The 26,461-nt window shown below is 34.4% G+C and overlaps 1 protein-coding gene across 2 annotated transcripts in view; it reads right to left on the reverse strand.

Moving 5' to 3' along the window:
* Dach1 (dachshund family transcription factor 1) overlaps window positions 1–26,461 on the reverse strand; it is a 382,982-nt gene that overhangs the window by 232,370 nt on the left and 124,151 nt on the right. The gene's annotated exons all lie outside the window — the stretch shown is intronic.

The following is a 26,461-nucleotide window of genomic DNA, read 5'->3' on the forward strand; positions in this document are numbered from 1 at the left end:
CAAAATGTATATTTACAGTCTTTGAAGCAAATAAGAATATTTAGCATTATGTTCTCATTTTTGCTTCTGTATTATGAATGTGCTTTTCATAGGCTCTTCCATTATTTATTTGGCCAATATGTGCCTAGATCTAATAAAACCATCCTCGAGCATTTCCATATTTGCATCCACTAAGGTCCCTTGCCTCATGAGAAGATTCAAAATCCCCCTCTCTTTTATTTTATGTAAGTAATATGTGATCATTGAAAAAATTACTTATTAAGTACCTGCTTTTTTTCAATGCAGGGCACTCTGGGTCCTGATTGGGAGGGGGTGAGTCCCTCATCTTCAGGAGCTTATATTCTTCCCAAGAGGGAGGGAAAAATCTTTATGCAAATAACTTTGATTCCAATATGCTATGTCCTTTACAAAGATGTAATCTGTTTACCAAAGGATCCTAGGCTAGGTGATATGACTGCCATCTTCTGGAATGAAAGATACCAATGGAAACATTAAAAGAAAGTTCCAACCTACTTCTCCGATAGTATGAAAAGAAGTGGAACCATAGAAATTATTGATGTGTAGCATTGCTTCAATCAACTGACATAACTCAAATAGCAAAAAAAACCACAGATTGAGTCTCCTAGACTTAATGTCTAGCATTAGATTCTGGAGACCTTTGCAATGAGAGCAAGGGGCTTGCTTATTTGCAAATTTATCTGGCTTGTAAATCAATATGGATACCCTCCTGCTTGTTGCTAAGATGTATCTATCTCTCCAGCTACTTGTTCTTATTCTTCACTGTGATTCTTCTGGCTTTTTAACTGATGGTTTGCTTGGGATCAATCGACAGGCATCTGATAGACTCCATTCTCCCTGAGTGAACTCTTCCATTGCCATCACTTTGATGCTAGGACTAATGGCTAAACATACATCTACAGCCCAGATCTTCCTCTGGGATGCAGACAGATTGATGCCCATCTAGCAGACATCCCTGCTTAGATGTCCTATAATAATCTAAGACTCAGCTTATCCAAATCTGAACTCAGCATCTGCCCCCATTAAAACTGATTTCTCTTTCACTTGTTCAGCAAAATGGCACCTGACTGACAAAGTCAAAAGTCCAGGACTTGGATATATCTTTTCCTCTTTTGTATACGCAATTATTATCTCTGTGAAGATATCTTTTATGTTCTTGTCTGTATCCTACTCCTGTTTCTGATCCTTCTTTTTTTTTCTTTTTTTCTTTTTCTGATCCTTCTTTTTTTCTTCCTCAACTCACTGTTACAGCTTTTCAACATCTTCAAAAACCTACTTCCAACCCCAGTCTAGGGTCTTAAATATGGACAGTACTCCAAAATTATTTCAGATTTTTTCCTAATATACATGTTTGTTAATATATTATATTTGCATCCTTATTGGATTGAGAATCCATGGCTTAAGTATAGACTGTGGTGCTTGGTCCTAACCTTCTTTTCAAATTTTGCTATTTTATTCCAACATCTGTGCCTTGTTTTATATTGGATTCTACTGATTGTCTTTCTTTCTCTTTAAATCTTTCTCTTTTTCTTTTGAAGGAAGATCACATTTTGTATCAGTAGCACAGCTTTGAATTTGCTATACTCATACCATAGCCTCCTGCATTCTAGGATTACAGACTGTTCCACCATACTGATCTGAACAGTGGGTGGCTTGTGTCTCTTATTACACCATTTTTGAGAAGGCTGCCTCTGTTACTTTTCTACCCCAGTTCATCCTCCCCTCCATATTACCTAGCTGAGTCCTAATCATTCTTCCGTGTCACCATTTCCAGCTTCATGTTTATGTGTGAGGATAGTCCACAGTTAATGAGAACAACACTACTATCACCCTACCAATCCTAATTCCAGTCTCTGTGAATCTGTTTTTAGTATGTTACTCCCATTTTTATATCTTGATCTATTTGTAAATCCATTTGCCCTGTGACTCCTCAAGTAAAATGCCTTGTCAATTTAAGTGAACAAAAGCCAGGAAAATTAAGAGGGAAAGACAGGCAGGCAGACAGGAGAGAGAGGGAGATAGAGAGAGTGAACAAAAGCCAAGAAAATTAAGAGGGAAAGACAGGCAGGCAGACAGGAGAGAGAGGGAGAGAGAGAGAGAGAGAGAGCACACACACACACACACACACACACACACACACACACACAAAGTTTTTTGAATTTGGAGAAGGTACGAAGATAATTCTACCTGAACACCTAAAGCACAGAGAAAGGGGTATTCATTTGAGAACAGTAATGGAGATAATAGGAAAGGAAAGGGCAATTCAAAGATTTGAACTTTTAGCCCTTTGACTTGTTTGCTTTTAAAGAAAATGAAACTGCTAAGGAGTACTTCATTATCCAGGCCACAGGAGCTGTCCTCACAACTCTCACTTGGAAGCACAAGTCGGGCTACCCCTAAGTAGGAACACTTTAACTCATGCTGTGATGAGAATAAACCCAGTGGTCTCCTTTCACCGCAGATATCTCCTGCCCAATCTATCACATTGCTTCAAATTCCACCAATAGAGATTTATTGCTTTCAGACTAGATGCCTGAAGTTCTTTTAAAGCCTTCCATTAAAATGCAAATACCCTTGGTGGTGGTAACACCCTGAGGCCATCAACTAACACCCTACTGGGGATTACTTTACAATTATGTGAGAAGGCAGCCTTGAGACACTGTGGCAAAGAACAGAGCAAATGGTTTTTAAAAAGGGAGAGAATGATGTTGTTTCCTTAAGCACTAGACTACTGGTTGCCCACTCTGTGAGTCAGAGAGAACTTCTTGGAAGGAAATAGAAAGATGTATGTACTAACAAGATTATCCTATTCCGTTGCTATTTACAGTAGCATTCCTTTCTTGAGAAGTGTACTTTAACTTAAGTTTTGAACACTAACTTCTGGAGATCATAAATTTCTGTAGTACTCTTAAAAACAAAATTTCATTGCAAGTACTCAGTGCTCAAGTTCTTTCAACAGAGATTTAAAGAACGTTCAAAAAACCATATGCTAGTGTAAGGGTCAAAAGTACACATGCTTCAAGAGATATACCTCTACACAGGCTATATTGATTTATCAGACAGTATAAACTTAATCAAGTTACCTAACGGCACAGAGCCGCTAATTAAATGACCTTATTGTTAAATAAACTCTCTTCTTTCTTAAAGATCAGTTATTCTTGAAAGAAAACAAACAAATAAGCAAACAAAAAACCCCTACATTAAACAAAGGAAGCAATTAGTAAAAGCACTCATACTGGAGTGAATGTCTCCAGACTGCATTCATCTGAACCTTGTATGCAATGTACAAATATACAGAAGAGAGACAAAGTATGATGGACTGTCTTTCATCTAATTAAAAGGAAGAAGTTAGTTAAATAATTACCCTTAGTAGATTGGATGAAATCCTAATCAAATACTTCCTTCTTGTTTCTCTCAGCTTCACCCACACCTTAGCCACATCCCAGAGTTCGGGATTTTCAACTATTTGCATTAAAAGAAGAGGGCAAAGAAGGGCACAACCATACCACTTTGAACAACCAGTTTTAGAAACACTTTTTTTTGTTGCTGTTGTTTTCGGTTCTGAATGAGAAGGTGTTCTTTTGCAGACCAGTAGCTTTGGACCATCTACTTTCATTAGTTTTTGTCACTAAATCAAAGTCTAAATATGTCTCTCTCCCAGGACAGTATAAGGTTTAAAGACACTTCACTGTCCATTTGTTTCCAGGGCTCCAGGCCATAAGGCCTGACTGTAGGGTATCCATAACACATTTATGATGTTTACTCAAGGAGAGTCAAAATTCAACTTCAGAAAGAGAAGGGCAGGGCAGAGTGATATGCTGCTGAGTGGGGGGTGGGGAGGGGCGATGGGTGTCTGGGGTAGAGTGTACTTTACAAGTTTTCAGGTCACCAAACATCCAAGGACAGCTTGCTGGTAATACCTTTCACCTCTTTTGAGAAATGTTGGTGATGATTTGTAAATATGAAAGAATCCCCAAATATAGCTAAAGAGATCCTGATTCTAAAGGGCCTTATCACTCAGTCACCCCTTCATTTTCTCAAGAGAAAAAGAACTGAGTGCAGGCATTAGGGGAAACCTGACAGAATCCCAGGGCCAAGGAGAGAGTCAAGATCTTCCTTGAAATACGAATTAAAATTATATCATGTAGAGATAATGGCATAGCAGAAAAAATGCATGGAAGAAAATAAATATGGAGATGTACCCTCGAATACAATTATAGGGAGTGAAAGCAACCCATTTATTGACAAGATTTATATGTCCTCTTGAATTTATTTATACCAGAACGCCTATACTTTCTACTGTATTACTCAAATCGTCTTATAGTAAAATGAGTCTGTAGAACAAATATAAAATCGATTTTGATGTCTATCATACATTATTGGAATTATAATCTATACCACAAATATGAATTTCAAATTTAGATTGCTGTTAAATAATAACACTATATTAACATAACAATTTGTATATTTTACATTTCAATCAATTGCAATCAGAAATATATATATATATACTCCTTAATAGTTTGCCAGTTTGACTTGAAGACTATTATACAGTCATAAACTTACTTATGATAATATGGAGCAGTGTTTGTATACTAAGTAAAACAAAACAGCAAGGCACATCCTTTCAAGTAAGCATATTAGAGTACAAATGAGAAAGGCGCTGTAGATGACCATTATTCCATAATTCTGCTCTCATACATCATTTCTAATTTGATCTATTTTCAAGATATATCAAATTATTCTCTCTGGAAGAAGTCATTTCCAACATTTTGAAGGCCTTTTCTCAAAACATTTTCATTTTGTCTTTATATAGTATATTGAATATGATGATATGGCAATTCTGGCTATATTTGTTTCAGACATGGCATTGAGTTCACTCTGTTACCTTATTTTTAAATATAAGAATATTTTGCAATAGGTATACTTATTATATTAGAGTTATATCATATATTTTGAGATGGGTACTATTTATCATACTATACTTATTACTACCATAATTTAAAGTTTGGCAATCTAATGCTATGTATTGTATAGCTAGCCAACTCTTCTTCCGTGGAACTTAATCCCCAATGATGGACACTGCCATCTCCCTTATACATTGGTAAGAATACGGTCACATCAAAGAGTGAAAGGCCTTATTTTATGAAAAGGTCATTATTCTAAATACCACAGTAAACATCACATGACTTAATATTCACAATTTATCAATACCGGACCCATTTCACAAATAAATCGAATGGTTCTCAGTGAAAGAATAGTGAACATGAATGCTGGGGTTACACACCTGTAATTTTTGTATTGTATTGGGAGAATCACGGTTAAAAGTCAACATGGCTTATATGAAGACTTTGACTTATACAACAATGAGAAAAAGAGAGAGAAAGACACTGAGGGGAGAGAGAGAGAGAGACAGAGAGAGACAGAGAGAGAGACAGAGACAGACAGAGACAGAGACAGAGACAGAGACAGAGACAGAGAGAGACAGAAAAAGACAATAAGGAAAATCTTCAGTGCCTCATATTGCCAATGTAGCAGCGCTGAGTGAAACTAAGTCTTTTGCAGTAGTGATATCACTATTTCACCTCTAAAGTGACTTGCATTACAATCACTAATACCTGGGACATTTCAGAATGTTGTCATTGTGGGTACATTTTCATAACACAGCTATCAATCTGCATACTACTTTAGAAAGAACACCCTTTCTCCTCACCTCTTTGGACCCACTATTTGCTGCTTCCTGGAATCCTATCCAATAAGATCTCCCTATATGATAGCTTCCCTAGCTACTGAGTGCTCTGTCAGTCGGTTTACTTAGCAGTTCACTTCAAATACCCTGCTGTATTTCCAAAACTATTATGTGTTTTTTGTCTATGGATCATTGTATACACTGGCAGTTTCCATAAAGATAATGCTTTAAAATCTCTTGTTCCGTTCTAGGGTTTACGCATGTAAATAAAACATCTTATATAAAGTCAGAAATCAATGGATATTAAATGAAAACAAAATAAGAATGAAGAGTTGTAGGAAGGAATGGATGGTCAGAAGGATGGTCACCTCAGTCAAACTTGTTTTAGTAATTATTTACAAAGTCCTAATCTGGCAGTATCAAATGTCACACTATTGCATATGATGGTGAAGGGGAAGCCTATAGAGTTAAAACTTCCAGTGCATTATCTTTATTTCTAACTGAATACTTTGGATCTATATTTGCTGTTCAAATTTAGGTGGTTAGGAAGAAAAGAGCCTACACTTTTTAAACTGGTGGGAAGCTATTGAGATGAAAATCACGAATTAAGATGTTCAATATGCAAATCTTTGAACTTAGTTTATAACACTAGACACATACTTGGGATCTTGCTTAACAATGTCACAATAAAGTATGTATTTATGATAACAGTTAATGTAGGAGTTTTACAGCATCAAACATAAACAAACAAACTTTGTGGGGTTTTTTGTTTTCTTGTTGGTTTTTGAGACAGGGTCTCTCACTATGTAACTCTGGGTGACCTGGAACTCACAACATAAATCAAGCTGCCCTGGAACTGAAGAGATCTGACTGCCACTGCCTCCTGTATACTCGGTAAAAGGCATGCATTATCATGCCTGGTTTACATAACTGTTAGAAATGGGAGCAAAATTTCCATCTACAGTGCAGACAAAACAAGCTTTCTATGTGAAGATACATGGCCTTGATCATCCTTACACACAACCTAACTACTGTCCTTAACAACCAAGACGAGCAGCACAGTCAACTTAAATTATGCAAATATGTATTTGTCACTGCACTCAAACATTACAGGTCATCCTCAGTTTTTGTCTACCTCTCTCTTCTTATCAATAGAAGGTTTGTTGAGGTTGCTTTGGAATACTTATTTGGGGAAAGGAGTGCTAAGAAGTGTACCCTGTGCTTCAAAAGTTTTACCACAGAGCTACATGGACAGCCTGTCAAAAGAATGTCTTTAAATAAACAGAAATAAAACCATGTGAAATACACATTATTCCCATTATAGTCTGTGTGACAGCATCCCACTTTTTAAACATCAGAGAAGGGGGGAAAAAAGGGGAAAAATGTAGATGCTAACATGAAATAATTTGCATCTAAATTTTTTGGAAAAATGTAAAATAAGCTCTCAAACTTTAAAAGGATTGTAAATTGCACAGCATTTTCATATAAACTTCCATTTTATGATAGTAAATTTAAATGAGAACCCTATCGAGTGCTTGTAACAAAGTTTCTTACAAAATGATTTTCAAATTTGCTACTATGAGTTAGTTTCTTGATTAGCTTAAAGTACCCTTGTAAAGGAAGAAAGAAAGTAATTTGGGGCGTCTATCAACATCTACTTCAGCAAGCTTAGCAAACAAACATCAGTAAGTACTTTTCTTCCTATTTATTTACAAGAGTTTCTTTAAAACAATATACTTCTAAAAGCAATTACTTTAAATTTATTTTTCCTCTATGTTGATGGAGAAAATATTGTCATGCAAAAGGTAACACTGAATTTGTGTAATAACATAGATTTACCGAGGAACCGTGTTAAGAAAATAGCAAAGCATTGAAATTCTCACTAGCATCTTTCCTGAAACACATGATGATAATTATCTTAGGAAAAAGGTGGTGCTGACAACAGCAAAAATGATGCTGCCAAATGAAAAGTTAATTTTATTTTAAAGGATTAAACCATAAATTACTTCTTTAAAATTAGCAAGAAAAAACAGAGCCCTTCTAAAGTCAACTTAATCAATTCAGAAGAATTTTTGCACAAGAGAAAAAATTAGTAGACCTTAACATTTCAAGAGGTTATATGAGAATCATATTGAAGAGCCACTTTTACTCAGTAACTAATTAGGAACCTGTGTGGGTGCCTTTTCAAATACCCATCTCACCACTTGTATTCCACCTTATTTACCATTATCTCAATCTACATTTTAGAACACTTCTTGGGTAGGTTTCCACACTGCTAAAATGTTCTTTTACTTTTTTTTAAATGAATCACTTTTAAATAATCCCTTCATTTTCTTATGTCAGTATAAGACATTTAATAAGTTCACTCTTGCTAATTAATGCTATTTTTGCTTTGAGAAAAAAGCATCTTCATTTTTTCCAGGTAGCCTTGAACTTGGGAACTGAAGTAGTCCTGCTTCAGTCACCTGTGAGTTGAGAGTGTAGGCAATGGTCACATTGCTTGATTAGCAAGAGCTTTTAATTATTTAGTTACTCTTGTCTTGACCCTACCATATATTCCAAAGGGTACAATGACAAAACTGGATGTTTTGATTATCCATCCATCCTTTGCCTTGCCATTTACTTTGGGCTTGCTCTATGACTTCCTGTTAGAAAATATGTGAGTAAAGATGACATCAACCATCACTGGGCAGAAGTTTGGCATCCCCAAATGAATTTGTCCCCTCCTGATTTTATATTATTTTCATGAGTTTATGTGGACCAAATTACCACAATAGAACTGAAGAGACCAGCATTTTCAAGCAATAGATAAAAATAAGGATTTATTGTTTCTAGTTTTGGGGCTTCAGATATCATTCACTGTTCAGGTAGAGGACAGGAATATGAACTTCAAATGGTAGTGTGTGTTATGTGCTATCTACAAGTCAAGACATGAATGAATGAATATATGCTACCTAAAGACGGCATTGCATAATTGTCTGATACCCTAAGCAATTAGGCTAAATACAAAAGAGGAAAATGTAGAGACCCGAAATTAAGCAAAAAAGGATATTTTAAAAAATGCTGAATTTAACACAATCACTAAAAAACTTTGTATTCACTTAATGGTGACATAATCTCTTTTCAAAAAGAAAATATAGAAATGATGTTTTAAATGAAAAAAAACAAAAATACATTTACTACAGTAATGCTTGTTTGTTTCTCAAATCCAGTGCAGTAATTTGTCTGGTACAATTCTATTTAAATAATTATGTGCAATGTTGAAAAGCCCTATGTACATAGATACATATATGTACCTAAGTATCTATGTGTATACACATATGTTTCTATTTATGCAATCCGTTTTATTTAAGATAATTCTGAGTTGTATGGAAAGATCTATCTAGTGTCTTAGAAGTTCCTAATGCTTACTGTCAAAGGATGTTTAAGGATTGAAGTAGATATCCTTCCAGTCACAATGCTTTCTATGGAGATTTGTACCTGTATTCATACAATGACTTCAGACTGGGACAAGATTGAAGGACAAGAACAGAGATAGGACAATATTGTTGGTGTATCTCAGCTCAGTGAGCATAGCTGCACTGCTCAAGTTTCCTTGCAGCCTTTAGATTGTTTGAAGAAAGGAACTTATTTTAATAAAAAAAAAAATCTGTTTATAGAAAATACCCAAGGACTGCCGAAGTATACAGTGGTTTAAAATCATTTTAAAAAATCATTAAACATCATTGAAAACGAATTTATTAAAAAAAAAAAGGATTTTGATACATTTGAATTATTCTATTCCACACTGCCCAATTCTGTAAGTGACTGGACAGGCATCTAAGCAATTTACTAACTGCCAGAGACTAACTACCTCAGTTCCTAAGAGAAAACCAGTGAAAGGTATTTTGGTTGCTAAGTGTCCAAAAGACCCTGGTATTACCATTTTCATCTACAAATCAAATTATTATTTTCCTTAAAAATGAATTATACCCAATATATCCTCTTTTCGGCTTGCTATAAGTTCTCCTCCATTAAGCATCAAGGTAGTCAGATGTCATTGTGGCCATTACTTAGTTTATTTCTCTTCGAGACATAGACTCTTGAGAATAGGCTGGCTTTGAACTCATGTGCATCTGAGTATTGCCTGGAACATTTCTACTTCAAGTCCTCCCAATTACAGGTGCTTGCCACCACATCTGCTTGTTATGTGGTAAATGATGAATTTATTCAGTGCTTCTCAGTTGTTCGCTTCTAGGCACTCATCTCTCTTCCCCATAGCCATCTTTCTCAATACTCTATACATGTTCTTGTGCTATGCCATGGATATGGAAGTCAGAGGGCATGCTAGTAGACATTGGTTGTCTACCTATGCCTGTGTGTTCTACGGATGAAACTCAGGCTAGATGGTTGGCAGAAGCATCTTTAGACACTGAGATAAGGAATGCACTACTTTCTTATATGAATATTCCCTAAGGACAGAACTCTACATCACTCCAGAATTTTTAAGTGGCATTTTACAAAGAACATTTTACTTCCTGATTAAAATAAAAAAGGTCAAAATTAATATTATATATGGGTCTAACCCTTTGTAAATTTATTGAGCCATTATTGATGAAATTAATTGAGTAAATATTTTTCTTATCTGTACAATGATGAAAATACACTTTAGTTAGTTTCTGTAGTTGAAATTTCAATAAAGTGTTTATTTGCAAATATGCTGATTTGAAATAATCAAAACAGTAGCACATTATTTTCCAATTCATCTGGTTTTTTATCAGAATTTTGAAAACATGTGCTGTGATTTCTTTGGAGCTCCTCCATTCTTAAATTCTGGCAAAACACAAAAATGAAATTAATTTCCTCGAAGGTATGAATAGTATTTTCTGCATTATTTCATCTGCTAAACACTTTCCAGGGAGCACCATTACTTGGCTATGGTAATTTCCTTCAACTCCACAATATTATTCCAAGCAAAATATGAATTTTTTAACATACTTTCCCATTGCTGAATTACGTTAAAGCACTTTCATCCTGAGGCTGATGATAGGGCTCACTGGGTGCATGTTGTGCAACTATTAGGATCTGCATTTAGAAATCTATCACACATGGACCCATGGTATATCCATGAATTTTACTGAAACACCAGGGCTCTGGAAAGCAGAGATAGAAGAATTCTGAGGAGGTCTGACAGCCAGCTTATCAACAGAGTCAGTGAGAAACTCTCTCTAAAGAGAGAAAAGGTAGAGAATGGTATAACAGGACATCTACTTACTTATTCCAGCCACTTCATGCATAGACATGGACATGTGCACTCTTCTGTACACATATCTGCTATCCACCCCACACAATCTCTCCAAACATAATTTCCTCTTACATTAACGTCAACTAAATACTGTACACCCTCTTGTACTCCATTGACCTCTGTTTCCAACTAATTCTAGCACTTACGATGAGTCTGATTCCGCAGGAAGTGTTTATATTGGTTACTTATATTGCTTCAAAAAGCTTTTTACTAAATGATAGTTTTCACTGTGATATTTGTAAAAAGTGCTCCTCTGTAAGATGTTTCAGACCTAACCTTTGCTGAAACGCTTATCTGAATGTTTTACTTCTCACAAACATTCCTCTAAATGCAATTCCTGTTCAGTCATAGATCAATATAATCACATTTGACTCAATACGATCTAGTGATTGCTTATTTTTGTTTGTGTGTTTGTTTTTTTAAACAACTTTACTAGATTAAAAACTGAAAAACTTTGAAAACTGTTTGCCATTTGGGGAAGTTGCAACTTTGTGCTAAGAAAGATACACATATATTGATGCAGATTGTATTGAAGAAATATACATGATAGGCATGAATTGCACACTGCATGAGCACCCCTTTGAAAGTCAGAGGAGATTATGCAATCTGCATTAGGACAGAACATATTTGCTATGGAGACTCCTATTAGTCCAATGTTTGCCTATCACCACATTGAATTCTTAACCCTTTTTCAAATTAAGGAGTTTAAGGCTGGGGTATAACTCAATGGTATAAGAGTTGCCTACAATGTCTGAGGCCTCATTATATAAAAATAAAATACATTAAATGTAAATGAAAAATAAATTAAAATAAGGAATCCTGTGCATTTTTATCTTGTGTCTCCTTGGTCCTACTTTTTGCTTTTGTTCTGGTGTAACTGTCAACAGACCAGGACAATAGGATAGTTAGCTCTAAACAACTCACAATATCTTAGATTTGGTTGGGTCTTGGAGAATAATTGGAATGTAGCAGGTGGAAAAAGGGGCAGTTCATTCCTTAAGAAGAAAAGTATCATAATGACCTGAAACAAAATGTACAGAGAAATAATAATTAGGTTCTCCTACCTAAGAAAATTAAATTTAGGAAAATGCTTAATAGTTAGATTTTTCCTGATGAAAGGTTTTATGTATCACTCTACAATAGGCAAAATAAGTACATCAGTGAATACGTCACATGTCATTGTACATTAGTGAGTATGTCACATGTCATTGTACATCAGTGAGTACGTCACATGTCATTGTGTGACCATTTCCTGAATGGGACTTGAATACCACCAGACTTTGTAAGAGGTCTTGGGGTCAAGAATTTCTCTAAGATACAAATGGATGACATTAATAATTGTACATGAGTAAATACATTAATTATCTACCTAAAATATACTTTCATGATTACACAGGTATTTATTATTTGCAAAACATACAGTCTTCTCAAAACTGCTATTGAAATTTTATAGTGTTTAGAAGAATTCATTTACAGAAGAAATTTTAAAAAACGTTTTAGAGTTTGTTTCTGGAAAACTCATTTTTTTTTTGTCTGTTGTGCATATTACAGTTTTTCAACGAATTAGAACATGACAAAGAGATCAAATACACCCTAGTGGGCTATTCTACATGAAAGCAAATAAGTGTGTCATTTTCTGAATGGGAATAAAGGTGCAAAGGAGGGCAAGAAGACATGACACCAAGGCTATTGAAGTTAAATAAAATATATTTAGTCATATTCTAGGCTGAGTGTTGGGAAACATGTTAAGATTTATCCCTACATCTTCATACACTGGGAAAATCTGGCCAATAATAAATTTAGAATACACAGCAATAAAAAACAGAAAGATAACACTAAAAATAAGTGCTGACTCTTAAACTGTAACAAGGGATGTAAACAAGATATGAAAAAAAATGGTTCTGTCCCTAATTAGAGCAGTTAAACATTAGAATGGACCACCAGGGAAGGTCTCTGCATGCTCTCTCTGGGGGAAGAACTCATTGATGGTAAAGGGTGGAGGTAAATTCTTCCTGCGGGAAGGAAAGGGATAGGTGACCTCTGAATTCATAAGTCACACTCTGCCTGTTTTCTACTGCCTGATTTAGTTATTCATCAGCTTTCATTTAATTCAAGGGTATCATTAACAGTACTGAAGTTTCTACAAGTTAGTTCTCTTCAGATTTAATGAGTATAATTTTAGTGTAACCAAAGCATTTTGCCAAAATGTAATGAAAAACAAAACAAAACAAAACAAAACAAAAAAACAAAAAACAAAAAAACAAAAACCAAAACTTAGAACTCATAGGAGAATAACAATATCAATCAAACAGAATCCCCTAACCCAGAGCTCCAAGAGACTAAACCACCAACCAAAGAATACACATGGAGGGACCCATAGCTCCAGCTTCCTATGTAGCAGAGGATGGCCTTATCTAATATTAATGGGAAGAGAAGCCTTGATCATGGGGAGGCTCGATGCCCCAGTGTAGGGGAATTCCATGGTGGGGAGGCAAGAGTGGATAGGTTGGTGGGGTACCACTGTCGTAGAAGCAGTGAGAGGGAGGATGGTATAGGGGGTTTCCGGAGGGGAAAACAAGGAAGGGGATAACATTTGAAATGTAAAAAAATAAAGTAAAATGTTCAATAAAAAATTTAAAAAAGAACTTTTTGATGAAGAAAGAATGCACACTATACTTTAAGATTAAGATGTGTTACTTCAGAAAAATTCTTGTAAAAGCATATATTTATATGAAGTATGACACAAGAGTCATTTTGGTGAATATAAAAGATATAAAATTTATGAACAATATTTTTTATATTTCCTCCTCTATGTAAATACTTGACCCTCCCTTTTCCTTCACAACATTCTAACTCATGAAAAATTGCATTTTTATACTTTACATAGGTGAAATTATGCCAATCAAAAGAGTAAAGGTCAATAAATAATTAGACAATAGAGATCACACTTCTGTCTTGATCTTAAGAGATCCATCCCTTCATTCTTCAATTTAAATAATAGTATAAATGGCAGATAGTAATTTTCTATTATGACAACAGACTTTAAAGTATCTAAAAAGTATTTCTTAAACATATATTTAGTGTTAAATTTAAAATTCCATCTGTTTATACCCTTTTCTATAAATAGTATTTTTCTTTGGAGTCATAGGCAGAATGACCACTAATCAAGTCTACTTGAAATTACTTTTCTTTGACTATTAATTCACACTTAAAAACAAAGTACACAGAATGATAAAAATAAATATCACCAAGTAGTGGTTGTATTTGAGCTATATAGATAACATACTACATTGTATATATTAACAATAATTTTAAAAATAAGAATAGCTTAGGGTTATTGCTTTAGCCATAAGATTTTTGCAACCTTAGTAGATCAAATACAATAAACTAAATTGTACTCATGTCCTTTAGAACTAATAGATGAATAATTTAGAAGAAAAATTTTCACTGACTTAGTAGCTTAACATTAAGGCAGTGAAACTGAATTGAATTAAGCTTTTACATATTTTCAAAAGATACCCATATATTTCTCTGAGTAAGGGCATAATAGTCCCTTACATAGTTCAACCTCTTAAATTTGTATAAACAAAAGTACCCGAATAAGATTAAAAATGGAAAGTCTTAAATGAAGATATTTTAGTTCTGATCTCTCCCTTCCATTATAGCAATTATTTCAGCATATTTGGTCAAAGTTAAATTATTTTCAAGAAATTATTACATTTACCCTTCCAGACCAATTAACAATCCTTTCCACCATGCCCACCCACCTTATAAATTTTAATTTTTAGTGGAGAAGGAATTAAATAATATTTTCACTGAAATTAAGCTAATCTAAATTCTTTCTGCAATGACTTTAATATTATTCATCTACATCCAAAGGTTACCTACAAGCAATAATAAAGCATACTTAAGCCTTACAGATTTACAAACTATTGTATGTTTTAGTTTTCTCTGTTGCAGTGTTTGATTGGTAAAATCAGAAAGAATTCAGGAGAAAGAGAGGACTCAAGGAAGGAACAGGTCACAAACCCACCCCTCTTTTTATTTTTTTTTATCTCTGTTTTGTAACCATGGTAAAACAATAGAAGTGAACTTTGTGTGAACTTTTCTCTTTAGAGGACTGGGTCCACGTTGACCTAGCAGGGCAAGCTGGAACCTGATACTATCAACCTCAGGGCTGTTAAAGCAATCAGGTTCAACAACTATATATGTTCTCTAATGTCATCCGGCCACAAAGCCAAGGCAAAAGCTAGCTATTTCTAGCAAAGAATTTCTTTCTATTGTTTCGGAGATTAATTCAATAGACTAAATGTGCATAAAACATTGAATGAATGGTAGCTGACAGAAATATATTATTGTTCTCTTATAATTATGTTGTACCAAAGCACATTGATAGATAAGGATTAATCCACAAAAAGTACTATATAAAGCCCCACAATACATAAATAAAGAACAGATGGTTTAAATCATTATACATCTAAGTGATCTTACATTTAAGCCCAGATATTTTATTAATTTCTCATGGAAATCTGTCTTTAAATGGTAACATTTCTGTATTTTAAAATACCATGCTTTTCTAAGGGCAATAAATTTAGAAAGACACAATTTATTAAATCAACTAATTAGACTATGGCTTATTTCTGCAAACCAAAATGTGACCAAGAACTAAATAGATATTGGCAGTCCCGACATAAAACCAGTCTTCAGAGCAGGTTACATTCTAACCAAATAAATGTCATAAATGGGTACCATTCCAGAAACAATTATGGAAAGAAATATAATTTCTAATGTTCATAAATAATCATAACATGATATATATATATATATATATATATATATATATATATGGTCTGTTCATAGCTTCTTTTAAACAATTATACTGTTAAAGTTAATAATAATGTAATAAAGATAAATTATTTTTCTATCATTATTGACACTCACAAAATAGTCTCTATAGATATTTAAAATAAATATATCATCATGGTAATACTTCATCTCCTTCAGCATCACTGCTTAATGAGATGCTCACTGTAGCTCTGAATATCATTCCATATGAGTTTGTTTCTGTTGTGTCTTCTCAGAAAATTTTTCATCCAAGCATCTATTTGAATCATGTAGAGGAAACCTTTGTCATGGTACCCAGAAGCCTCAGCATATCAGAAAGAATTATACTTTGGTTTGACACAGTAAAGAAGTTTGAAAAACTAACTGATTAGAGATAGTTATGCACATACATACATACATACAGACAGACAGACACACACACATACACACATATAGAATTAAGGTTGCTGCATTAATATTCTACTTTATGCTACTTGTCTACCATGAAATAACGAAGGAATCCCCCTTTTTAGCAATAAAATATGTATAACAGCCTTTTCCCCACAGGATAGCTTAAGTTGGATGTTCGTTATGGTTTAGTGTTGTAGAAGGAAGACACATACAAAGGCTTTCATGCAGCTGCATTTGAACATCTAGTATTGAGTACATTTGAGAGGTGACCAGACCAACCACAAAATGTTAAAATCCTAGTTCAACACGACTTAATACAATTAAATCCTTTAAGAAAATCCTTTAGGTTCATTTAATTCTTAAACAGATCTTGCAGATAGTCCCATGAAAATACTTCTACATTGCAGGGAAACTGTTATACTTGGTTTTGGAGCACCCTCTTGAAAATTCTAAGAAGCATAAATGGGAGTTTTAAAATTTAAGGGTGTGAAAGGTATTAGACGAAGAAACACAAAAGACCCAGAGAATGAACCTAGTCAGCTAACTGATGTTTGCACACTGGCTCCATGGAGTCTCTTTAGTTTGAAATGTAAGTAGTTTAGGTGCTGGTGACTTTACTGTGAAAAAGGGAAAGGGTAACATATTCAGGAGATTTACTTTGTACCAAGTAAAATATCTATCTCATTTAAATCCCAGCACTGTACTGCAGATATTACTTCCGCTCCTCAGATGAGAAAACTCAGAGCAGACTGTCCCAATAGCATGGCTCATAAATTTCAGATCTCCGTGTCTGATCCATGGATCTGTGACTTCAAAGCCTGTGCTTATTCCATTATACCCTGGCACCTCTGGATAATAGGGACAAAGGTCACTTTGCCATGGATCAAAAGACAGAAGGCATCATTTATTACATGCCTTTCCTTGGCAAGTCACTCAGCCCTCTGGAATCCACAACTTTCCTTCCACCCGAGGAGGCTGTAGGAGATAAAACGATCAAAACTGAAATGAATACTCATGTGAGCTCATGTTATTATAGGATGATCAGCTAGAAGTGTGAACCAAGAGAATAAAGGGAAGATACAAGTCTGTACACCCTAATGTTCAGGAGTACACTCTAATGCTTTGTGTCTTTCCAAGTTCTACCTCTGTGTTGTTGTCCTTTTTCCACCCTGCTAGATTTTTTTTGTATGAAGATATCACAGGAAATTTCGCTATCCATCCAAATTCATGCCATTGGCCAGTTCTTGTAGATTAAACTAAGGAGTATTAAGTAACTTGAAACTACACTTCTTTTCCTCTTAGAAGGAATAGAAGCCACCACTTCTACAAACCAAAGCAGAAGGTTCATTGCATCTCCTATCCATCTCCATGTCTGAATTTAATGTTCATCAGATCCATTCAGTTGTGTGTATGTGTGTGTGTGTGTGTGTGTATGAATATCTATCTATATCATCTTCATCTCTATCTCTCTATATCTCTATCTATACACATGTATGTATATATGTGTTTGTATGTATACACATATATACCTATACATAGTAGGTATATTATTATACCTTATACCTATACAATATTTACAATATATTATATGCTTATACCTATACAATAATTCTTAATCAAAAATAAGCTGTGATCTTTTGGGGAGGTGGAAGGAAGAAGGAGAAAAGAAAAAGAGAAAATTGTATAACTATAATTACCCCCAAAATAAGATAAATAATAAAAATTTCATTTTGGACTCTTGGGGCACCTGGTGAATTCTAAATAAATTACAGTATGCTTTGTTTAAAAAGTAACAAAAATTCTTTTTCTCAAACCAAACACCCAGTGTTCCTTCTAGAGATGGAAATGCTCTCAAAATCATCAGCAATAAATATGAACTTCTGATAATATGGAAGTGATGTTTCCCTTTTCAGCTTAGTCCACAAACTACATTGCTGTGGCATGTAACTAGACTTTTTGCCTGTGCCTCCAGATGCCTTGAGCTTTGACCCTGCATGTCATAACCTAATGGATTCCATATGTCTGGTGACAATCCTGTACAGCCCAGGTCCTAAGACCAGAATTTTGGCAGTCACACTATTACTGCCGTTTTCCAGTGTCCTTCACACTGCTCAGTCCCCAGGTTGTTCTCATCTTACCTTCTATATTTCCCAATCCACTGTCCCCTTCATTCCTACTATGCAGCCTTATCTCAGGTCCTTTGCTTTGAGTCCCTGCAGTTTTTGATAATGGCATAACTGATAATTACAGACTGAACATTATAACACCACCAGTGCTTTCTGAAAGTTTTTCAGGATTCTTATCACAGGATTCAAAGCTCTCTAAATTAAATGCTTCAGCTCCTTTCAGGCAAAGTTTTCCTATCATTCTCACCCTGGTTTATAGTTGGTGCCTAACTGCTTCCATATGTCCACGCTGTGTGTACATTTGTCCTTCAGTGTAGAATGCCCCTTCCTTCAATTGTCTATGTTAAGCCTACACTTGTTCTCCTCAGCTTTTCCCCTAATCTTTCCAGTTCCACGTTGCTTATTAATTTCCCTCCATTACCATAATAGTATGAACTATCCTATAAGCTTTATCCCATTAATGTAACAATTCATATATACTTTCTGTTCAAGAACACAAAACATTTAGCTGCAGAATATTTATTCTACAAATCTCTTCTCCAGGATTCAATAGTCTCACAAGAGAAAGGAAATTAATATTAGACTCAAAATGTGAGAAATATACAATTATCCAAAAAATATTCACCGTTCTCTTACTATTAGAATATTGAAACGTAGGAATTCTCTTCTAAGGAATTACAATCTCTATTCAAATTAAGAGACACGTCATAAAAAGATATACATTCACTTAAAAGACTAGTTTTATTTTTATTAAGTACAATGAACTGTATTACTTATTTAAAATATTAAACTGAAGCAAAATAATGTAGAATCTCATGAGCAATAAAATTTTGGTTTGAAAATGTTTTTATATGTCAGATATTACAAAATATGAAGTCATCATTGCCCTTTAAATTCCTTTCAGCAAGAATTCCCTAATTGTACTTCCACTTTATCTCACTGTACCAGTAAGTAAATAAATTAACAAAATAGCTTTTATCACACAGAATAACCTTTTAACTGAGGGATTATCTGGGGTTTATTTTTCATTTCTCTCACTGCTGATAGCAGTTCATGCCTCATTGATTAGTTTGCTGAGGTGGTGACCAGAAATGAAAACACAGTCTCTCAGAGAGTTTGCAAGGAATACACACACACACACACACACACACACACACACACACACACACCACTACACAAAACACACATTCATTCTGTGCTTCTATGCCTACTATTTAGTTTCCAAGGAGTAAAGAATTAGAAATTATGTGTCCATATAAGCCAATGTACAGCTTTGACTCCATCTTCTAGATTTCTTCCTCTTTCACATTTTATGCTTAAATTATACTGTGACTATTTTAATTAAGTTGTCCATTTTATCATTTTCTGAGGAATGAAAACGTCAAAGAGAGAAACAGTACTTGACAACTGAGACTCTAGTAGCAATATTCATATTGAAATTTTACAGAAATCTTCCACTCACATTTAAAATGCAACATATCGATTTTTGTGCTTAGTAGTCCTATATTGTATCTAACTTAATTCTCTTTCTTTCTTCATCCAAAATTAATTCTGGAGTACTTCATTCAGAACACTGTTTTTCACCAGTGTATAACATGTATATACTATACCCTAGGTTACCTGTTGCTATCCTGAGCCTTTGATGAATTGTGTGTTCTAATGTTTAAAAAGACCTTGACCCACTTTGCATGTTTCCTCAAAATAGCATTTACCAGTTTAAGACCTTCAATATCTAGAGCAAATAAATAAACAAAGAGAGGAATAAGCTCCCATGTGGAAAGGAATAGCTTTATAGGGCACTTCAACAAAAAATTTAATAGGGAACAACAACAACAAAAAATTAAAATATTTGGTAAAATAAAGTAAAAATAAAAGGAAGGAGAAATGTATTTCCTTTACTTTGAATACACAGATAATGAGATAGTATTCGTTAAAGCAGAGGGAAAAGCTTATTGACAGAGGCAAGCAAGCATGTATGTTGAAATATTTGTCCCTTTAGTGCTATGAAAAAGCTCTAAAAATATTGAGTTTATCAGCAATAGGGTATAAGAAATATTGAATTTTCAAGATTTTTGCTTCATAGAATCACATACCCTCTAAGTCTACACTGTATTATTCTTTGCTCTGTAATCTCCACCCCCAACACTAGCTGATGATTTATTCAAATATATACTTTCTATCTCATCATCTTTTCTCTTCATTAATTATGTCTTCTGGGTTTCAGGTAATATTGATGGCTGGATGTTCTACAAATCCCTTAATCTAGACACTTTAGCCATTGCTTTATAGTAACTGTCACCAGGAAAGAAAAAATCTGAGTAATGGCCCGAAGAATCTTTAGGAAAATGAAGGATCTGACACTTGTTCTGTCTCGTGACCAGTGTTGCTCTGGTTTTTGGAATTTGTAGTCTTCTTGATTGAGGTCATCACTTAATATATCTACATTACTCAGGGTCTTGTTTTCAACAATCTATAAAAATATAATTGACAATTAAGTTTCAAAACTTAAATTATGAGTATTTGGACTTAAAAGAGTTTGCTGCCTCTGTGTGGATGAACCTCTTCTATGATTTGTTAAGAATAGAAATAAATGAAGCTTTTGTGGGCCACCTTTGAAATGTTGCCTTTGACCCACCACCAGAATGGCTCATTTCATCATGGAGTTTACTGTTTAAGGAACATCACAGAACACATGTCTTTCTTTGGCATCACAAGCCTCTTCATTAGTTTTCTTTCCCCAAACTTAACCCCTATATTCTCATAAATCTAACTACTTTTGTATTCATATTAAATCTTCATACATGAATAAAAGAGGCATAGGAAAGTTGTTCTAGAAATCAAAGCATTTAGAGTGGCAATCTCAGTGTCTTTGAGATGGCTATGAAACATAGCATCAAATATTTTAATAGTGCTCTTCTAGAAAAGTCTCATGAAGTTTCACTAAAGATTTCTACTTGCAGTTGTACATTTGTCTTTGTTTACTGGTACTTTCGTCAGCAACTGAGAGTATTTTGTGGTACAGGAAGAGGGTGCTCAGACAGACAAAATTAGAGAACAGAATTCTACAATGGTGCCTTTAGCTTGGTAGGGCAGAGACATCATCTCTAAAACAATGAATTTTGAACATTGACAAATAACCAGCAATAGAGTATAATAGAAATGGCCTTTACACATGGGCCAGTGAATGGCAACGTCCTCGCATAGTCTTCATCAGGAAACCCAATGTAGCAGTGCTTAGTACACAGTCAGGCTAGGAGTAAATAAAACCCTCCAGGACCATGCCTGAGTCAAATGTTTTTAGTTTATGGTTCTATCAATGATGTCGTTTATACTCTTTTATTTGATCTTCAGTCATTTTGTCATGTATAACCTCCACCCTCATGCTCCTAAAGCCATGTGCACGCCTGCCAGGCAGAAGATGCCTCTCTGTCCCACTCTCAGCCATAATGTCTAGTTCAAGGCTCAGCCATAATCATGTTTAACAAATGTGTTTGATGAACTAAATTAAACTGTAATATAAATGGAATTCATTCATTTTAAATTCCAAAGCACTACACGGTGTTTAAGTTTTCAGATTCTTTGAAGACTGGGGATTTAATGAAATATTGAATCTTTTTGCTTGCTAACTAGCTCATGATGTAAAAATTTAAAAAATGTGGACCTGGTTCCTTTGTACAAATAAATGTTTCCACTGAGTCTCACTTTGTCAATGCTTTGCTGTCAACGTAAATGATGAAGATCAATACAAAAGTAATAAAATGATGTGTAATATCAAACAGTATGGTCTCTGAACTTTTCTTATCAAGACTATAATGATTTTATCAGAGAGTTCTTTTCCTTGCAAAGGTGACTTTATATCCCTCACACCTGTCAAAATGTTCCCACACCCTTTTAAATACAGCTATGATCATATATGTAAAGAAAATAGAAATCTGTGTTATAAAAAGTTTTTCTGTTTTATTTATTACCCCAAATATTTGCTAATAGGAGAAGCAATAATGCTAATACCAGTAATGAAAGAGAAAGGAGAGAAAAGTTAATTACACATGTTCAAGGAACAAGTCCAAGGTAGATCTGTATGAGGGAATTACAAAATGATTTCCAAATATGACTTCTTAAAAATATCAATGTTCAGATACTAGGCCAGAAATTTTGATCCTGCATTTGAGTAATCTAACACTAATTTTTTTCATTGTTTTTTTTTTCTACTAAGATGACAACTGCATCACCACCATAATATTAAGCAGACATTTAGTTCCACTGATGTGAACATCCAAGAGATTAATGCTGACAGAGCTAAATTACACAAGAGTCGAGAAATGTGATCCAACAACGCAATGATAATTATCACTAGAGGAGGTACGAGATGAACATATTTCCATCTACTAAGGGCTCTGAATTAAAGGGCCAACCACTTAAATGCCACTTTCATTTGGTAACTATGGGTATTCCAAATTCCATAATTATATGACACTGCATACATTTAAAACAGCATGATTTTAGACACTTCAGATAGCTACATGCCAATTAAGGTCACTGTATTTTTCATTCCATCCACTGTTTCCAAAGAACTACTAATAATATCATTACCTACCGTCACATGAAGAATGAAAACAAATGAGTTGATATTTTCCCCTTGATTCACTATAGCCATGGCATGGGAAGTTATTTTTAACTTTGTTGTTTATTTTGTGTGATCATTTAAATATTCCAACATTTTTCTTTCCTAAATCATTTTGAAAAGAAATGCGTATAATATTCATCTTGAAATAATACTTTACATATAATTCCTTACTACTTTGTTAAATGATTTTATGTCTTAAGAGGTTCAGCACATTAAGGTTTGAATACATTTACATTCGTGGATACTTCAGTGATTCTTCTGAGGACTATGGGTACTATAATGCTATTTATTGAGTGGATAATATTGGGAAATATGTTTTTAGGCCATTGCAAGCTTTATCTATAAGCTTTATCTTCAATGTATTTACTGTGAAGACTTAATATTTCTATTTTAGAAAAAGTATTTCTTGACAGATGCAGCTAGAAAATGTTATTTTCTGTAAATGAGTAGGAGATGTGGGATAAAAATGAGGATTCTATCTTTCTTTGGCTTTACTTTCTTCTTGGCAAATTTAGGGAGTTGAAAAAAATTGTTTTTATCTATATGATCCCAAATCCATTTTTCATGAAACTTGTTGACTTACTAACAAATACTGTTTTCATACTGAATTTTATGTGTTTGGATAGAAGCTATAGAATTGCTGCTATTTTTTTTTTCTTTAAAGGAAACTTATAGAGCAGTAATCCATTTTGAAGCTGGGAATGGGGGCCTGTTTGCGCAATGCTAAAGTTAGGGAGGCTGAAGCCTGTATCACACACTGAGTTCCCAGAGAGCCTAGACTACAGAATGAGACTTTGTCACACAAAAATAAATAAACAAACAAATAAATAACTAGATAAATAAATAAATGAAATAAAACTAGCAAAGCACAAAAACCACCGCAAAACATCTAAGAATAAATACAATCTACTCAATTGGAAACTCCTATATATATATTTTTTTTCAGATAAGGCACTGCTGACAAAATCATTTTCACCACCCAAATTCTTTGCTTAAAAGTTTTTTATTTTTTTAAATTAATTATATTTATTTTCTGCTTATTCACTTTACATCCAGCTCACTGCCTCCTCCCTGTCATGCCCTCCCACAATCCTTCCCTCCTCCCCCTTCTTATTTGGGTGGGTTGGGTCTTCTATGGGTATCACCCCAAAGCTGGCACTTCAATTCTCTGTGAGGCTAGGAATTTCCTCTCCCACTGAAGCCAGATGGCAGCCCAGCTAGTAGAACATATTCTACATACAAGCAACATTTTTAGGATTCAGTTCCAGGCTTGGTTCCAGTTGTTCAGGACCCACATGAACACCAAGCTGCACATCTGCTACATATGTGCAGGGAGACCTAGGTCCAGCCCATGTATATTTTTGATTGGTAGTTCAGACACTGAGAGCTCCAAGGGTTCAGGTTAGTTGACTCTGTACTCTTCCTGTGGCATTCTTATCCCCTTCAGGATTAAACTTGAGGCTTAGTAGTGGGGTACTCCAAGGTTTGGAGATGACTTGAAAAATGTCAGTGCAGTGAGCTGAGAAATTTGGTGCATTTTAAATGGCTCCAATGTAGCATTATATAATTTTCCTCCCCCTTTTTCCTGTTCTTTGAAACAACAATGTGAAATGTGTTGACAGAGACTAAAGTGTACTCATAAAACAGCAGTAGGCTTAACAAGATGGGAAATAAGCTTTAATTTTTGAGCCAGGATTCCCAAGTTTTACCTTCAGCTTATCAGTATGTTGTCATTGTTCCTGGACTATGTTTAATCTGTGACTAAATATAGTATCCATGGCCTTCTTCATAAACTAAGTAAACAGTAAATAGGGGCATGTGGCCTGAGAAGGGCAGGAGAGGACAGAACTGTCCTTCCCTGTGTGCTTAGAAGGAAGAGTTAGTGATATTCCTTATGTTGATTTGGAATTGCCCTCAAGAAATATTGAGAAAACATAGATATCCTTATTTGTGTTTAAATCGCTTTGTTCTTTCCAACTATATTGTCATTGTGTGCAGGGAATAATTTTAAGATAAGGTCTTTGCATGCTTCCTAAGTTCTTCTCAAAGTCATGATTCTCTGGCCTCAGTTACCCACGTGGGATTACAGGAATGCATCATCATGCCATACTGATAATTTGTCTTTTCCTATTGTCAGGAAACATTCTTTGTCTAGCTAGTTAATGAATGTGATATTTACGTTAGAAAAAGCCCCTAAATTCATCAAAATAGAGATAGCAATTGTGATCGAAAGCAACACAAAAATGCAAGATATTCTGCTTAGATATTGTTCTCAAATAAACAATACACTGTTAACAATTAATTAGTAATATGAAGCTGAAAGTCAGTTAGCTAAAATAGTTTTGGGTGTCTCACGATTAATTGGTTAATAGCTATACCTGGATTATACAGTTTGGTCTGGTTTCACATATAGACACTTTGGTTTATGAAGCTCTGCTTTTGTAACTAAATTTTGCATGACAATATTAATCACTGCTTAAGGGATCCCCTTTAGAAAACTAATGGACATTCTGATCATATATAAAAACATAGTCATCAACTCACAAATATATCTTGAATATATTCCAGGGTCTCCACAGACAGTCCTATCTTAGACCGAGGATAAGGGTTCTTGCTGAAAGGCTGGAAACTTCCATTCTCAGTTTGAGTGAATAAACTTCATTCAAACCTCTATTAACTTTTCCACTTATAATGGAAATTCTTGCCTATTTTTTAATCCCTTATATTCACATAGGCACTTGTAGCATTAACACTCAGGACTTAACACTCAGTAGGAACCTCTGAGTCCTGAAAACATAAACTCAGTAAGAGTTCACAAAAGAAACATTTCAGATGGGAAGAACAGATGATTGGTTTTGTAAACAACATATCAAGGGTGCATTTTAATAATTAATTTAAAAAAGAGAATTCTCCACAGAAAAGCAATTTTGTTGTCATCTAACACACAACTAATGAAAAACCTATATTCAAGTTCAAAGTGTCAATAAAAATTAAAGATATAACTATTTCATTGGAGAATGAATATTTACATTCTAAGTTTAGGATGCAATACTCCTTATTAAATATCATGTATAAAACCTCTGATATTTATCTTATTTCATTAAGTATTATGTGTCAATTTTTATAAAAGAACAAACTGTCTTAGAAGACCCTATTTTATTCTAATTGCATTCGATAGTTAAAATGTTTACCTATCTCCATAATATCTTATTAAACAGCACTCCAGTGATAGACATTTTTGGTAAAGTTATAATAACTTTTTTATATTAAGCATAGAAAATAACAACAGAGACCAATAGTTTTTAAAAGTAATAAGATTTACTGAAATATATAGAAAATAAAGAGATTCACATGCATTTGGCTTTGGACTTATCAGTTTATTTGCTGGTGTTTAAGTAAAGCAAAGCAATGGCTTCTGATTAAATGTAGGCGAAGTTCTTTGCCTGGTTTTTGCTTGTGTAAAATGCATTGCTAGAGAAACAAGT

Source organism: Mus caroli, chromosome 14, assembly GCF_900094665.2.
Source record: "Mus caroli chromosome 14, CAROLI_EIJ_v1.1, whole genome shotgun sequence".
NCBI classification, from domain to species: Eukaryota; Metazoa; Chordata; class Mammalia; order Rodentia; family Muridae; genus Mus; species Mus caroli.